Source organism: Cherax quadricarinatus, chromosome 84 (genome assembly GCF_038502225.1).
Source record: "Cherax quadricarinatus isolate ZL_2023a chromosome 84, ASM3850222v1, whole genome shotgun sequence".
NCBI classification, from domain to species: domain Eukaryota; kingdom Metazoa; phylum Arthropoda; class Malacostraca; order Decapoda; family Parastacidae; genus Cherax; species Cherax quadricarinatus.
Window position 1 is genome coordinate 8,455,388 of NC_091375.1, and position 16,370 is coordinate 8,471,757.

At 38.8% G+C, this 16,370-nt stretch overlaps 1 protein-coding gene across 2 annotated transcripts in view; it reads left to right on the plus strand.

The window, feature by feature from the left end:
- LOC128704447 (long-chain specific acyl-CoA dehydrogenase, mitochondrial) overlaps nt 1–16,145 on the plus strand; it is a 36,190-nt gene extending 20,045 nt beyond the window's left edge. Inside the window, exons 10-11 of one of the 2 annotated variants that reach the window (XM_070103028.1) lie at nt 4,380–4,440; nt 16,011–16,145. The gene's annotated coding sequence lies outside the window, so the exon portion shown is untranslated. Of the gene's footprint in view, nt 1–4,379; nt 4,982–16,010 lie in introns of those variants that run through there. The other variant, XM_070103027.1, reaches the window with a different exon arrangement.
- Nucleotides 16,146–16,370: the final 225 nt, after the last annotated feature.

Consider the following 16,370-nt stretch of genomic DNA (forward strand, 5'->3'; position numbering starts at 1 on the left):
TTGGGCTAACTTTACATTTATTATGTATTTGTATTATCTATTTCTATTTTCCATTTCTATTTTTAACCCCTTCTCCTGTATACTGTAAATTACACTACAGAAATAACTCGCACATAAAACAGAGAAGCTTATGACGATGTTTCAGTCTGACTTGGACCATTTACAAAGTCACACTGACTTGTTATATGTAAATAATGACCACCACCTATGTGTAAGATGTGTAGATAATGACCACCACTTAGGTTTAAAATGTGTAAATAATGACCACCACCTAAGTGTTAGATGTGTAGATAATGACCACCACTTAGGTGTAAGATGTGTAGATAATGACCACCACCTAGGTGTAAGACGTGTAGATAATGACCACCACAGAGTCAAATGCAGTGTTTGCGGCTTTCACAGAGACCCACATGAAGGATCATTTTGACATCGAAATATGGATCTCAGGTTATAACCTATTCAGATGCGACAGACTAAACAGGCAACAAGGGGGATTTTGGCTTGTACGTCACAGTCTCTCTCATTTGCTCAGAACTACTAAACACCTCAAGTGATATAGTTGAAGTTTTGGGAATAAAGATCAAAAACCAAAACCTTGCCATTGTGGTTGTATACAAGCCTGTGGATGCAACTTACCAGCAGTTCTAGGAAGATAGACTTAAAGCCTTAAATCTCCACTCTCTGGAGAGGCGTAGAATGAGGGGAGATATCATTGAAGTGTGTAAGTGGATGACGGGCATAAACAAGGGAGATATTAATAAAGTACTGAGGGTGTCGAACCAGGTAAGAACCAGAAATAATGGATTTAAGTTGGATAAATTTAGATTTAAAAAGGACATAGGTAAGTATTGGTTTTCTAACAGAGTTGTAGATGCGTGAAACAGTCTTCCCAGTGGGGTGATAGAGGCTAGGACCTTGGGTAGCTTTAAGAAGAGACTGGACAAATATATGAGTGGGAGGGACTGGGTTTGAATGGAGTCATTTGGTACGGGAGTTATTTCTTGGGTATCTTTAGGTAGTGGTCGTTTTGATAAGGACCTGCCTCGCATGGGCCAGTAGGCCTTCTGCAGTGTTCCTACATTCTTATGTTCTTATGTTCTTATAACAGCTTTTGAAAATTGACCACTGTCTGGAAAATCTCCCAACTCCTGCGCCAAACATCTTGCCACTGGGGGATTTCAACTTGAGACACCTAAAATGGAGGAGTGTAGCAAGTAGTGTTTTAGCAGAAATCACTCCCAGAGGCAGCTCAGATGAAAATTCACATGCACACAAGCTATTAAATCTCTGCACCAAATTTACCTTAAACCAGCATATAATAGAGCCTACAAGACTAGAAAATACACTGGACCTCATCTTCACCAACAACGATGATCTGATATGTAATATACGTATAACAGTATCAAAGACACACTCAGATCACAACGTAACAGAGGTGCAATCATGTATGCGCAGGGCTCCTGACCAGCAAAATCTGATCAGTTATGACAGTGCCTTCACAAAATTCAACTTCAGTAACAAAAACATACACTGGGAGCAAGTCAACCATGTGCTAAATGAAATGAGTGGGAAGATATTCTAATGAACACGGATCCGAACATTTGCATAGAAAATATTAACTCTGTGGCACTTGAGGTCTGCTCAAGGCACATTCCATTAAGAAAAAAGAAAGAGATGATGCAAACTAGAAAGAGAGACGCTCCCTATACAGGCATAGGTGAAGAATCACAGAGCTGCTGAGAGGGGCCAGTACATATCTGAAATATGAAGGGAGGCACTGGTCAGAGAAATAGAAAATATCGAAACTAAGCTTAAGGAATCTTAGAGGAGACAAGAATCTAAAGAAGAACATAAAGCCATAAAGGAAATTGAAAGAAACCTGAAATACTTCTCTTATGCCAAATCTAAGGGGAAAACAACATCCAGTATTGGACCCCTGCTTAAACAAGATGGGACCTACACAAATAAATGAGTGAGATACCAAAGTCCCAATATGACTCAGTGTTCAGTGATCCATTAACCCTTTGACTGTTGTGGTCGTATATATACGTCTTACGCACCACTGTTTTGGACGTATTTATACGCGTAAATTCTAACAGCTTCAAATCAAGCAGGAGAAAGCTGGTAGGCCCACATGTGAGAGAAAGGGTCTGTGTGGTCATTGTGCACCACATAAAAAAAATCCTACAGCACACAGTGCATAATGAGAAAAAACTGACCGTTTTTTTGGATTAAAACGCCGACTTCGTGGTGCATTTTCATATAGTATTTATCTTTGTATTCTCGTTTTCATGGTCTTGCATGATAAAATGGAAAACATATTACAGAAATAGAGATGATTTTGATTAGTTTCACGATGAAAACGACCTTGAAATTGAGCTCAAAGTAGCGGAAATGTTCAATTTTTACCAATGTTCAAGAGTAAGCAAATCACACCACACGTCCAATACATGTCAATTGGGGAGTCTGATATTCATTCACTAGTGCACTGATATTATTTATACCATTTTTACAATAATGCAGTAGTCTGCATAACAGTAAATTTTGTATTTTTTGTATGAATAAAAAATCAAAATAGAAAGCAATAGTAATATAAGATGGGCCTAGAGACATGACTAATGAACAGAGGGTATGTTATTTTAGTGCCAAGAATGTCTACATTGTTTATTTTGGACCCTATATTGAAATTGGCATCTTTTTTACTTTGCGTGAAATTGGCCAAATTGCCAATTTCTGACCACTTTACTGGGTAGTTCAAATCAGTAAATGGGCAGTTTCTTGTACTCAACTGATAGAAAAAATGGAGTTCTAAAGAAATAGCTATGAGTTTGGTCAACTGGAACAACAGAATTGGTCAAAAACAGGGCTCAAAGTCGGCAAAATCGCTGATGCGTACATGTCGCCGAGACCGCTAACTTCGCTGGAGCGTAATTCCGTGAGTTTTCGACCAAATTTCGTACTTTTGGTGTCATTACCATCGGGAAAAGATTCTCTATTATTTCATAAGATTTTTTTTTTTTTTTCCAAAAAAATTTTGTGACATAGAATGAGTTTCAGAAAGGGGCCAACAATCAGGGTCAACAATCTAAATGAATTTTTTATGACTAAGACTCAAAATTTGGTCACTTCAGAAATCTCTGATATTAGCCTAACACCAGATGGCATCGAAAAGACAATTAAATGTCATAGTATATTTTGTGTGGGTGGAGTGGACAGGTGGGCTGTCTTACCTACCACACCTGACCTCGTACAATAAACACTACTCATCTCTCACCCAACATTAAGACTACAAATATTTTAAGGTAAGTAATGAGTGTAGTGTATGTGTTTTACATACCGCTTTCCAGCGATAGCCTGGAACCTAACCTACCGTGTAAGTGAGGCCTTACTGTATGTGAATTAATGTCTTGATTGTTGTTAAATTATCTCCCAGTAAGTGTTACTAATTTCTGTGGTTGTTATTCACTGATGCTTCATCACCGAGTCACGGATTTTGCTAGTTTCAAGTGGTAATTTTATTGCTGACTAGGAAGGTGGAGGGAGCAGTGATCAGTGGTAGTGTAGGGAACAGTGATCAGTGGTAGTGTAGGGAACAGTGATCAGTAGTAGTGTAGGGAACAGTGATCAGTGGTAGTGTAGGGAACAGTGATCAGTGGTAGTGTAGGGAACAGTGATCAGTAGTAGTGTAGGGAACAGTGATCAGTGGTAGTGTAGGGAACAGTGATCAGTGGTAGTGTAGGGAACAGTGATCAGTGGTAGTGTAGGGAACAGTGATCAGTGGTAGTGTAGGGAACAGTGATCAGTAGTAGTGTAGGGAACAGTGATCAGTGGTAGTGTAGGGAACAGTGATCAGTGGTAGTGTAGGGAACAGTGATCAGTAGTAGTGTAGGGAACAGTGATCAGTAGTAGTGTAGGGAACAGTGATCAGTGGTAGTGTAGGGAACAGTGATCAGTAGTAGTGTAGGGAACAGTGATCAGTAGTAGTGTAGGGAACAGTGATCAGTGGTAGTGTAGGGAACAGTGATCAGTGGTAGTGTAGGGAACAGTGATCAGTAGTAGTGTAGGGAACAGTGATCAGTGGTAGTGTAGGGAACAGTGATCAGTGGTAGTGTAGGGAACAGTGATCAATGGTAATGTAGGGAGCATTGATCAGTGTTTTTTGTAGGGAGAGGGCTTGCTATTAGAGAAGATACTGTAGTTGTTGTTAACTACTAAGGTGGAGAGAGCATTGATCAGTGGTAGTGTAAGAAGAGGTCTTGCTATTAGATCAGATATTGTAGTTGTTCAGATAATTAAGATGCAAACTTTTTTTTTTTTAATCTTTCATTTTTGTTATCTTTATAACCTTTATTTATATTATTTTTCTTCTTTCTTTATAGCCAAGAATATACAGTAAAAGCAACCCAAGGATGCAACCTGCAGCAGTCCACAGACATCCAGGTACTCCTTTATTTTTAAGTCAACATAAAAAGTTCTTGTAAGATTATCCTGTATGTCTCACCCAGCACAGGATTTGAACCTAGGACCTTCTTAAACTTCATCCAGCAATGCTGCAGTTAGATGTCATCATCGTGTCGTAGGTGTCAAGTGAAGAGTGATAACTTAACAATGCAATTAGTTTTCTAGATATTACTGAAGTTACAAATAGAAGCATACATCAGTATGTATTAGAATATTTTAGGTTTAGAGAGATTTAATGAGAATTTCTGGAAAAAATGAATGTAGAAAATATGGCTTGACCTTTTATTTTTCACTTTGTTATAAGTTGACCAAAATATTGGTCAACTTATTTTTGCTATTTCAGGAGTATTCACCTTTAATATTTAGATAACTTGATGCCACAGATTTAATGTTAGAAGTCTCATGGAATGCCTCGGCTCCTAGCAACATTGTTATTGTGTTGCAATTTTTTTTTTTTTCCAACAAGTCGGCCGTCTCCCACCGAGGCAGGGTGACCCAAAAATGAAAGAAAATCCCCAAAAAGAAAATGCTTTCATCATCATTCAACACTTTCACCTCATTCACACATAATCACTGTTTTTGCAGAGGTGCTCAGAACACAACAGTTTAGAAGCATATATGTATAAAGATACCCAACATATCCCTCCAAACTGCTAATATCCCGAAACCCCTCCTTTAGAGTGCAGGCATTGTACTTCCCATTTCCAGGACTCAAGTCCGGCTATATAAAAATAACCGGTTTCCCTGATTCCCTTCACTAAATATTACCCTGCTCACACTCCAACAGACTGTCAGGTCCTAAATACCACTCATCTCCATTCACTCCTATCTAACACGCTCATGCACGCCTGCTGGAAGTCCAAGCCCCTCGCCCACAAAACCTCCCTTACTCCTTCCTTCCAACCTTTTCGAGGACGACCCCTACCCCGCCTTCCTTCTCCTACAGATTTAAATGTTCTCCATGTCATTCTACTTTGATCCATTCTCTCTAAATGACCAAACCACCTCAACAGCCCCTCTTCAGCCCTCTGACTAATACTTTTATTAACTCCACACCTTCTCCTAATTTCCACACTCCGAATTTTCTGCATAATATTTACACCGCACATTGTTCTTAGACAGGACATCTCCACTGCCTCCAACCGCCTCCTCGCTGCTGTATTCACAACCCAAGCTTCACACCCATATAAGAGTGTTGGTACTACTATACTTTCATACATTACTTTCTTTGCCTCCATAGATAACGTTTTTTGACTCCACATATACCTCAACGCACCACTCACCTTTTTTCCCCTCATCAATTCTATGATTTACCTCAGCTTTCATAAATCCATCCGCCGACACATCAACTCCCAAGTATCTGAAAACATTCACTTCTTCCATACTCCTTTTCCCCAATTTGATATCCAATTTTTCTTTTATTTTATTTTTATTTATTATCACACTGGCCGATTCCCACCAAGGCAGGGTGGCCCGAAAAAGAAAAACTTTCACCATCATTCACTCCATCACTGTCTTGCCAGAAGGGTGCTTTACACTACAGTTTTTAAACTGCAACATTAACACCCCTCCTTCAGTGTGCAGGCACTGTGCTTCCCATCTCCAGGGCTCAAGTCCGGCCTGCCGGTTTCCCTGAACCTCTTCATAAATGTTACTTTGCTCACACTCCAACAGCACGTCAAGTATTAAAAACCATTTGTCTCCATTCACTCCTATCAAACATGCTCACGCATGCCTGCTGGAAGTCCAAGCCCCTCCCTCCAACCTTTCCTAGGTCGACCCCTACCCCGCCTTCCTTCCACTACAGACTGATACACTCTTGAAGTCATTCTGTTTCGCTCCATTCTCTCTACATGTCCGAACCACCTCAACAACCCTTCCTCAGCCCTCTGGACAACAGTTTTGGTAATCCCGCACCTCCTCCTAACTTCCAAACTACGAATTCTCTGCATTATATTCACACCACACATTGCCCTCAGACATGACATCTCCACTGCCTCCAGCCTTCTCCTCGCTGCAACATTCATCACCCATGCTTCACACCCATATAAGAGCGTTGGTAAAACTATACTCTCATACATTCCCCTCTTTGCCTCCAAGGACAAAGTTCTTTGTCTCCACAGACTTCTAAGTGCACCACTCACCCTTTTTCCCTCATCAATTCTATGATTCACCTCATCTTTCATAGACCCATCCACTGACACCTCCACCCCAAATATCTGAATACATTCACCTCCTCCATACTCTCTCCCTCCAATCTGATATCCAATCTTTCATCACCTAATCTTTTTGTTATCCTCATAACCTTACTCTTTCCTGTATTCACTTTTAATTTTCTTCTTTTGCACACCCTACCAAATTCATCCACCAATCTCTGCAACTTCTCTTCAGAATCTCCAAAGAGCACAGTGTCATCAGCAAAGAGCAACTGTCACAACTCCCACTTTATGTGTGATTCTTTATCTTTAACTCCACGCCTCTTGCCAAGACCCTCACATTTACTTCTCTTACAACCCCATCTATAAATATATTAAACAACCACGGTGACATCACACATCCTTGTCTAAGGCCTACTTTTACTGGGAAATAATTTCCCTCTTTCCTACATTCTCTAACTTGAGCCTCACTATCCTCGTAAAAACTCTTCACTGCTTTCAGTAACCTACCTCCTACACCATACACCGGCAACATCTGCCACATTGCCCCCGTATCCACCCTGTCATATGCCTTTTCCAAATCCATAAATGCCACAAAGACCTCTTTAGCCTTATCTAAATACTGTTCACTTATATGTTTCACTGTAAACACCTGGTCCACACACCCCCTACCTTTCCTAAAGCCTCCTTGTTCATCTGCTATCCTATTCTCCGTCTTACTCTTAATTCTTTCAATAATAACTCTACCATACACTTTACCAGGTATACTCAACAGACTTATCCCCCTATAATTTTTGCACTCTCTTTTGTCCCCTTTGCCTTTATACAAAGGAACTATGCATGCTCTCTGCCAATCCCTAGGTACCTTACCCTCTTCCATACATTTATTAAATAATTGCACCAACCACTCCAAAACTATATCCCCACCTGCTTTTAACATTTCTATCTTTATCCCATCAATCCCGGCTGCCTTACCCCCTTTCATTTTACCTACTGCCTCACGAACTTCCCCCACACTCACAACTGGCTCTTCCTCACTCCTACAAGATGTTATTCCTCCTTGCCCTATACACAAAATCACAGCTTCCCTATCTTCATCAACATTTAACAATTCCTCAAAATATGCCCTCCATCTTCCCAATACCTCTAACTCTCCATTTAATAACTCTCCTCTCCTATTTTTAACTTTTATCTACCAATACATAATCCAACAAACTACTGTCATTTTGCCCTACATCATATCTTGTATACTTATTTATCCTCTTTTTCTTAAAATATGTATTACCTATAACTAAACCCCTTTCTATACAAAGTTCAATCAAAGGGCTCCCATTATCATTTACACCTGGCACCCCAAACTTACCTACCACACCCTCTCTAAAAGTTTCTCCTACTTTAGCATTCAGGTCCCCTACCACAATTACTCTCTCACTTGGTTCAAAGGTTCCTATACATTCACTTAACATCTCCCAAAATCTCTCTCTCTCCTCTACATTCCTCTCTTCTCCAGGTGCATACATGCTTATTATGACCCACTTTTCGCATCCAACCTTTACTTTAATCCACATAATTCTTGAATTTACACATTTATATTCTCTTTTCTCCTTCCATAACTGATCCTTCAACATTACTGCTACTCCTTCCTTTGCTCTAACTCTCTCAGATACTCCAGATTTAATCCCATTTATTTCCCCTCACCGAAACTCCCCTACCCCCTTCAGCTTTGTTTCGCTTAGGGCCAGGACATCCAACTTCTTTTCATTCATAACATCAATAATCATCTGTTTCTTGTCATCCACACTACATCCACGCACATTCAAGCATCCCAGTTTTATAAAGTTTTTCTTCTTCTCTTTTTTAGTAAATGTCTACAGGAGAAGGGGTTACTAGCCCATCGCTCCCGGCATTTTAGTCGCCTCATACGACACGCATGGCTTATGGAGGAAAGATTCTTTTCCACTTCCCCATGGACAATAGAAGAAATAAAGAAGAACAAGAGCTATTTAGAAAAAGGGGAAAAACCTAGATTTTTTTTTTTTTTTTTTTCAACAAGTCGGTCGTCTCCCACCGAGGCAGGGTGACCCAAAAAAAAAGAAAGAAAATCCTAGATGTATGTATATATATATGCATGTGCATGTCTGTGAAGTGTGACCAAAGTGTAAGTAGGAGTAGCAAGATATCCCTGTTATCTAGCGTGTTTATGAGACAGAAAAAGAAACCAGCAATCCTACCATCATGTAAAACAGTTACAGGTTTCTGTTTCACAGTCATCTGGCAGGACGGTAGTACTTCCCTGGGTGGTTGCTGTCTACCAACGTACTACCTATTTTTCTTTATCTAAAATTCTAAATCATTTGATACCCTCATCACCTTACTCTTTTCTATGTTCACTTTCAACTTTCTACCTTTACACACACTCCCAAACTCATACACTAACCTTGGTAATTTTTCTTTAGAATCTCCCATAAGCACAGTATCATCAGCAAAAAGTAACTGTGTCAATTCCCATTTTGCATTTGATTCCCCATAATTTAATCCCACCCCTCTCCTGAACACCCTAGCGTTTACTTCTTTTACAATCCCATCTGTAAATATATTAAACAACATGGTGACATTACACATCCCTGTCTAAGACCTACTTTTACCAGGAAGTAGTCTCCCTCTCTTCTACACACCCTAACCTGAGCCTCACTATCCTCATAAAAACTCTTTACAGCATTTAGTAACTTACCACCTATTCCATATACTTTCAACATCTGTCACATTGCTCCCCTATCCACTCTATCATATGCCTTTTCTAAATCCATAAATGCAATAAAAACTTCCCTACCTTTATCTAAATACTGTTCACATATATGCTTCAATGTAAACACTTGATCTACACATCCCCTACCCACTCTGAAACCTCCTTGCTCATCCGCAATCCTACATTCTGTCTTACCTCTAATTCTTTCAATTATGACCCTATCGTACACTTTTCCTGGTATACTCAGTAAACTTATTCCTCTATAATTTTTACAATCTCTTTTGTCCCCCTTCCCTTTATATAAAGGGACTATACATGCTCTCCGCCAATCCCTAGGTACCTTCCCCTCCTTCATACATTTATTAAACAAAAGTACCAACCACTCCAACACTATATCCCCCCCTGCTTTTAACATTTCTGTCATGATCCCATCAGTTCCGGCTGCTTTACCCCCTTTCATTCTACATAATGCCTCACGTACCTCCACCACACTTACAGTCTGCTCTTCTTCACTCCTAAAAGATGGTATACCTCCCTGGCCAGTGCATGAAATTACCGCCTCCCTTTCTTCCTCAACATTTAAAAGTTCCTCAAAATATTCTCGCCATCTACCTAATACCTCCCTCTCACTAACTCCCCTACTCTGTTTTTAACTGACAAATCCATACATTCCCTAGGCTTTCTTAACTTGTTTAACTCACTCCAAAATTTTTTCTTATTTTCATTAAAATTTCTTGACACTGCCTCTCCCACTCTATCATCTGCTCTCCTTTTGCACTCTCTCACCACTCTCTTCACTGTTCTTTTACTCTCTATATACTCTGCTCTTCTTATAACACTTCTGCTTTGTAAAAACCTCTCATAAGCTACCTTTTTCTCTTCTATCACACCCTTTACTTCATCATTCCACCAATCACTCCTCTTTCCTCCTGCCCCCACCCTCCTATAACCACAAACTTCTGCCCCACATTCTAATACTGCATTTTTAAATCTCATCCAACCCTCTTCAACCCCCCCACTACTCATCTTTGCACTAGCCCACCTTTCTGCCAGTAGTCGTTTATATCTCACCCGAACTTCCTCCTCCCTTAGTTTATACACTTTCACTTCCCTCCTACTTGTTGTTGCCACCTTCCTCTTGTCCCATCTACCTCTTACTCTAACTGTAGCTACAACTAAATAATGATCCGATATATCAGTTGCCCCTCTATAAACATGTACATCCTGGAGCCTGCCCATCAGCCTTTTATCCACCAATACATAATCTAACAAACTACTTTCATTATGTGCTACATCATACCTTGTATATTTATTTATCCTCTTTTTCATAAAAATATGTATTTCTTATTACCAAATCTCTTTCTACACATAGCTCAATTAAAGGCTTCCCATTTACATTTACCCCTGGTACCCCAGATTTACCTACTACTCCCTCCACAACATTTTTACCCACTTTAGCATTGAAATCCCCAACCACAGGTACTCTCACACTTGATTCAAAACTCCCCACGCATTCACTCAACATTTCCCAAAATCCCTCTCTCTCTCCTCTACCCTTCTCTCTTCTCCAGGTGCATATACGCTTACTATAACCCACTTTTCACATCCAACCTTTATTTTACTCCACATAATCCTTGAATTAATACATTTATAGTCCCTCTTTTCCTGCCATATCTTATCCTTCAACATTATTGCTACTCCTTCTTTAGCTCTAACTGTATTTGAAACCCCTGACCTAATCCCATTTATTCCTCTCCACTGAAACTCTCCCACCCCCTTCAGCTTTGTTTCACTTAAAGCCAGGACATCCAGCTTCTTCTCATTCATAACATCCACAATCATCTCTTTCTTATCATCTGCACAACATCCATGCACATTCAGACTTCCCACTTAAACAATTTTCTTCTTATTCTTTTTAGTAATCTTTACAAGAAAAGGGGTTACTAGCCCATTGTTCCCGGCATTTTAGTTCACTTTTACAACACGCATGGCTTACGGAGGAAAGATTCTTATTCCACTTCCCCATGGATATCAAAGGAAAAGTAATAAGACCAAGAACTATTAAGATTAAATCAAAGAAAACTCAGATGAGTGTGTATAAATAAACGTGTACATGTATGTGTAGTGTGACCTAAATGTAAGTAGACGTAGCAAGACATACCTGTAATCTTGTAATGTTGCAATTACATACTAAAAAAAATATACTTGGTACCATATTTTCTGCTACAACATGTACCCTGATTTTTAGCGGGAATATTATGAAGAAATTTTTCTAACCCTTAACTCTGACCGCGGTACTAATATGCACAATTTTTCATACCCACAAATCTGCCACCTGCCAATATTTTTGACCTCAGCACAACTCTTAAGGTTTTCTTCCATCTATTTATACATTTGAAAAAGATCTAAGGCTAGCAGTGTGCACACAATGTATCATGGTTAACTATTCAGGTGATGACTGTATGTCCCACATACTTGTATACCTCACTAGCAAAAGTAAACAATGAACCAGGAGATGTTGTTCTACTACCAGCTTCATCTGCCAGCAAACAGGGTGTGCAAGTGGTACAAAGATGACTTATTTAGTCCAGATTTATTTTTTTTTTTATTAACACATCAGCCAATTCCCACCAAGGCAGGGTGGCCCGAAAAAGAAAAACTTTCATCATCATTCACTCCATCACTGTCTTGCTAGAGGGGTGCTTTACACTACAGTCATAAAACTGCAACATTAACACCCCTCCTTCAGAGTGTAGACACTGTACTTCCCATCTCCAGGACTCGAGTCCGGCCTGCCGGTTTCCCTGAATCCCTTCATTAATGTTACTTTGCTCACACTCCAACAGCACGTCAAGTATTATAGTTTCATGATACAAACGATGAAATTCAGCCACAAAGTACACTAGGTATATTTAACCCAGGATAACCCACTGAAGTCAAACGGTGTGAATAATTTCCATGTTTTGAGGAGTATTACACTGAAACAATTGTAATATTATAAGTATTCATTATACATATCCTTGGTATAAGAAGATAGTACACAAAAGTAGTACAGTGGACCCCCGGTTTACGATATTATTTCATTCCAGAAGTATGTTCAGGTGCCAGTACTGAACAAATTTGTTCCCATAAGGAATATTGTGAATTAGATTAGTCCATTTCAGACCCCCAAACATACACATACAAACGCACTTACATAAATACACTTACATAATTGGTCGCATTGGGAGGTGTTAGTTAGTTAGAGATTTGCCGGTATTTCCGGCCCGGGTCTTCTCCAGATGGTGACCCGGCGATTGGGAGGTGATCGTAAAGCAAGGGTCCACTGTATAAGCATATATGTAACTCAGTAATGTAATATATTTCAATGTTTTGAGAAGAAATACTCTCTGAAATAATTGCATTGTTATAAGTATTCCTTGTACATAGCCTTTAAAGGCCAGAATAATAAAAAACAGTAGAAAAACAAATGCATCGTATATTCTAAGTGGAGCAATGTTGAGCTAAGGATTTCCCCTAAATGTTTGAAGTCCTACAAACACCTTTAAACCCATCTAATATAAGAAACTGGTATACATAGTGTTGAATATTAAAAACAATTAAAAAAAATAATTTTTGCATCAGTAAATTGTAAAATGTAAATATCGCTGGTGCTTTTATGCCCCTGTTGTCGATCTGTAAGTTTTTTTAAATCGTCCCACAGAGACAGGAATTTTTTTTTTTCAGTTTCTCTCACAGTTTAAGGGTTAATATATGTAAGTAAATATCTAGTATTTATTCCAAGTTGGAACTTAAAATATTTATATTATCCACACACCTATGTAAAAAAAGGAGGAAAAGAAGCATAAAATGTTAAAAGGGAACACTGTGGAAATATTTCATCATTAACTTATAGATAATAGGCCTGTTTTATTTTTTGTACATATTCATAAATAATTATGTCATTCCACAGTGATTGCGTGTGAACACTAATATTTATGAAGATTTCAGGTGTTCATGAAACTCATTCTCAGAGCATACAAGCCAAGTATTGTTTCCAGTGGTGTATCTCTGCTCCCAGAAATATTGGGACTTGGTTATACAGTACAGTACTTAATTTTTTTTATATTTCAACAAACCTGCCGTATCCCACCAAGGCAGGGTGGCCCAAAAAGAAAAATTAAAATTTCTCTTTTTTAAATTTAGTAATTTATACAGGAGAAGGGGTTACTAGCCCCTTGCTCCTGGCATTTTAGTCGCCTCTTACAACATGCATAGCTTACGGAGGAAGAATTCTGTTCCACTTCCCCATGGAGAAAAGGCAGATGCTCATGAGTTTGATCCGAGTAGTGTGAACACGACAATGGTGAATCTCACTTGTGTAGTCGTGTCTTGTACTGTGTATTTATTTTATTTTTTGATCACTTTTTTTATGCCTAATACTTGATATATGATGGTGTAAACATGTTATCAGGTACAGTGGTCCCCCGCTTTTCGTAGTTCCCGGCAATCGTAAATTTCGCCAATCATAGGGGTATTTTCGTATAAACATGGACTCGCTTTTCATAGGTTGACTCGTGAGTCGTAGTTTGTCCAGGACGCATACCCACGGCGTGAGCTGGGGCGGCAGCCAGTCTGGCATTGTTTACCAGTGAGCGAAGGTCCCCTCACGTGCTCCAGCGAAATATTTCATAATATTCCATTTATTTTAGTGCTTGCAAGTACTAAATAAGCTACCATGGCTCCAAAGAAAGCTCCTAGTGCCAAGCCTGTGGTAAAGAAGGTGAGAAATACGATTGAATTTAAGAAAACCATCATTGAACAATATGAAAGTGGTATAAGTGTGGCCGAACTGTCCAGAATGTATAAGAAACCCTACACAACCTTATGTTCTATAGTGGCCAAGAAAAAGGAAATCAAGGACACTGTTGTTGCAAAAGGGGTAACTATGCTGACAAAAATGAGATTACCAGTACTCGAAGAGGTTGAGAAGTTATTATTGGAGTGGATAAATGAGAAACAATTAGCAGGAGATACTCTTATGACTTCGATTATTTGTGAAAAGGCTAGGCAGTTGCATGAAGATTTGGTAAAGAAATTGCCTGCAAATAGTGGTGATGTGGGTGAATTTAAGGCCAGCAAAGGCTGGTTTGAGAGATTTAAGAACCGTACTGGCATACACAGTGTGATTTTTACTATGTGGAGTAAGATGGAAAGCTTTATGGAGAAAGATCACCCTAACAAGGTTGTTGCAAGCCAGGTTGGCAACATGTACAGTGACAAAGTCTTGGGCCATTTTAGGGAAGTGTTAAAGAGAAGCCAGAGCTCTCTCCACAGTTATTTTGCGAGACAGGACTCCAGTGACTCTCAAGGTGGTCCTAGTGGCATTAAGAAACAGAAGACAAGCAACCCCAGAAAAGCAATTGGTACCTGAGATGTTGCTGGAAGGGGATTCCCCTTCCAAACTATAAACAATCCACTCTCTCTCCTCCTCCAGTTTCCCATACACTAAGAAGAATCTCCAATAAAGGTAAGTGTTATGCTGTTAATGTTTCATTCATCATTTCCCATTGTATTGTTTATGTACTACATGTATATTTCATGTAAAAGTTTTTTTTGTTTTAATACTTCTGGGTGTCAGGAACGGATTAATTGTATTTACATTATTTCTTATGGGGAAAATTGATTCGTAAATCGTAAATTTCGTTTATAGTAACGGCTCCAGGAACGGATTAATTACGAAAAACAAGGGACCACTGTATTTTAAATGCATTTGTCAATTAAAATAATGCTCTTTTCCACCCACTGGTGGTTTTCACTTATCACACAGGGGTCAGAAACCTAAGAGCTAAACAAACGGGGGCCCTCCTGTATTGTACAGATATCTGAACCAATCAGTGCCTATTCATAGAAAATTTTTTATAGTTACCATATTTTAAGAGTTTTTATTCGGATAGTAAATAAACAGTTTTTTTTTTTTTGTTTGTATGACCATGTGCTCTGGGCTCAAGCTGGCCCAAATGTGAATGATACATTTTTGTTGCCAGTAGTCTTTATATTTAGTTTGTATAATACAGTTATCAAGATAGTGACCATACTTCTTTATATAATACAGTTCTCACTATAGTGACCACTGTAACATAAATACTTCCTTGTATAATACAGTTATCAAGATAGCGACCACTGTAACATAGCATACTTCCTTGTATAGTACAGTTATCACTAAAGTGATCACTTTAACATAAACTTCCTTCTATAATACAGTTCTCACTATAGTGACCACTGTAACATAAATACTTCCTTGTATAATACAGTTATCAAGATAGCGATCACTGTAACATAGCATACTTCCTTGTATAGTACAGTTATCACTAAAGTGATCACTTTAACATAAACTTCCTTCTATAATTCAGTTCTCACTATAGTGATTGTTATTTATAGTGATTGATCACTGTAACATAATCTACATTGTCTAGGAAGGGGATTTCGTTCTTAATCATTTAAATGGTAGTGTTTAGTTTTTTTGGTTTTAAACCAGAGTACTATTCGGATTGTTTTTTAATCATAGTCATTGCAGCAGCAGGCAATTTAATAATAGTAGTGCAGTAGTAATGAATCACAGTGTGCATCAACTGCCATAACTCTTTTCTTTTCTTTCAACGTACCAGCCGCATCCCACTGAGGTGGGGTGGCCCAAAAAGAAAAACGAAAGTAACTGCTATAACTACCTTCCTATAATAGTAGCTAAGATTCATAACTTCAGAAATGCTTTGTTCATTTTTCTGAGATAATGAAGTGTGGATAATTGGTACCGGGAATTTACATAAGACGTGGTGTTTATCATAGTCTTTTTAGGTACTTATATTTCTTTTACTTTTGAGCTCCCTATAATTGTGAGTTTATCCAGTTTTCTAATTAATATCTTCAACATTTTTCTGGGTCATTTATCATTGGTCATTTGGCTCAAACAACAGACCCATTTTATAAATAACAAAAAAAGGCACAATACCATGACATGAACGATACAC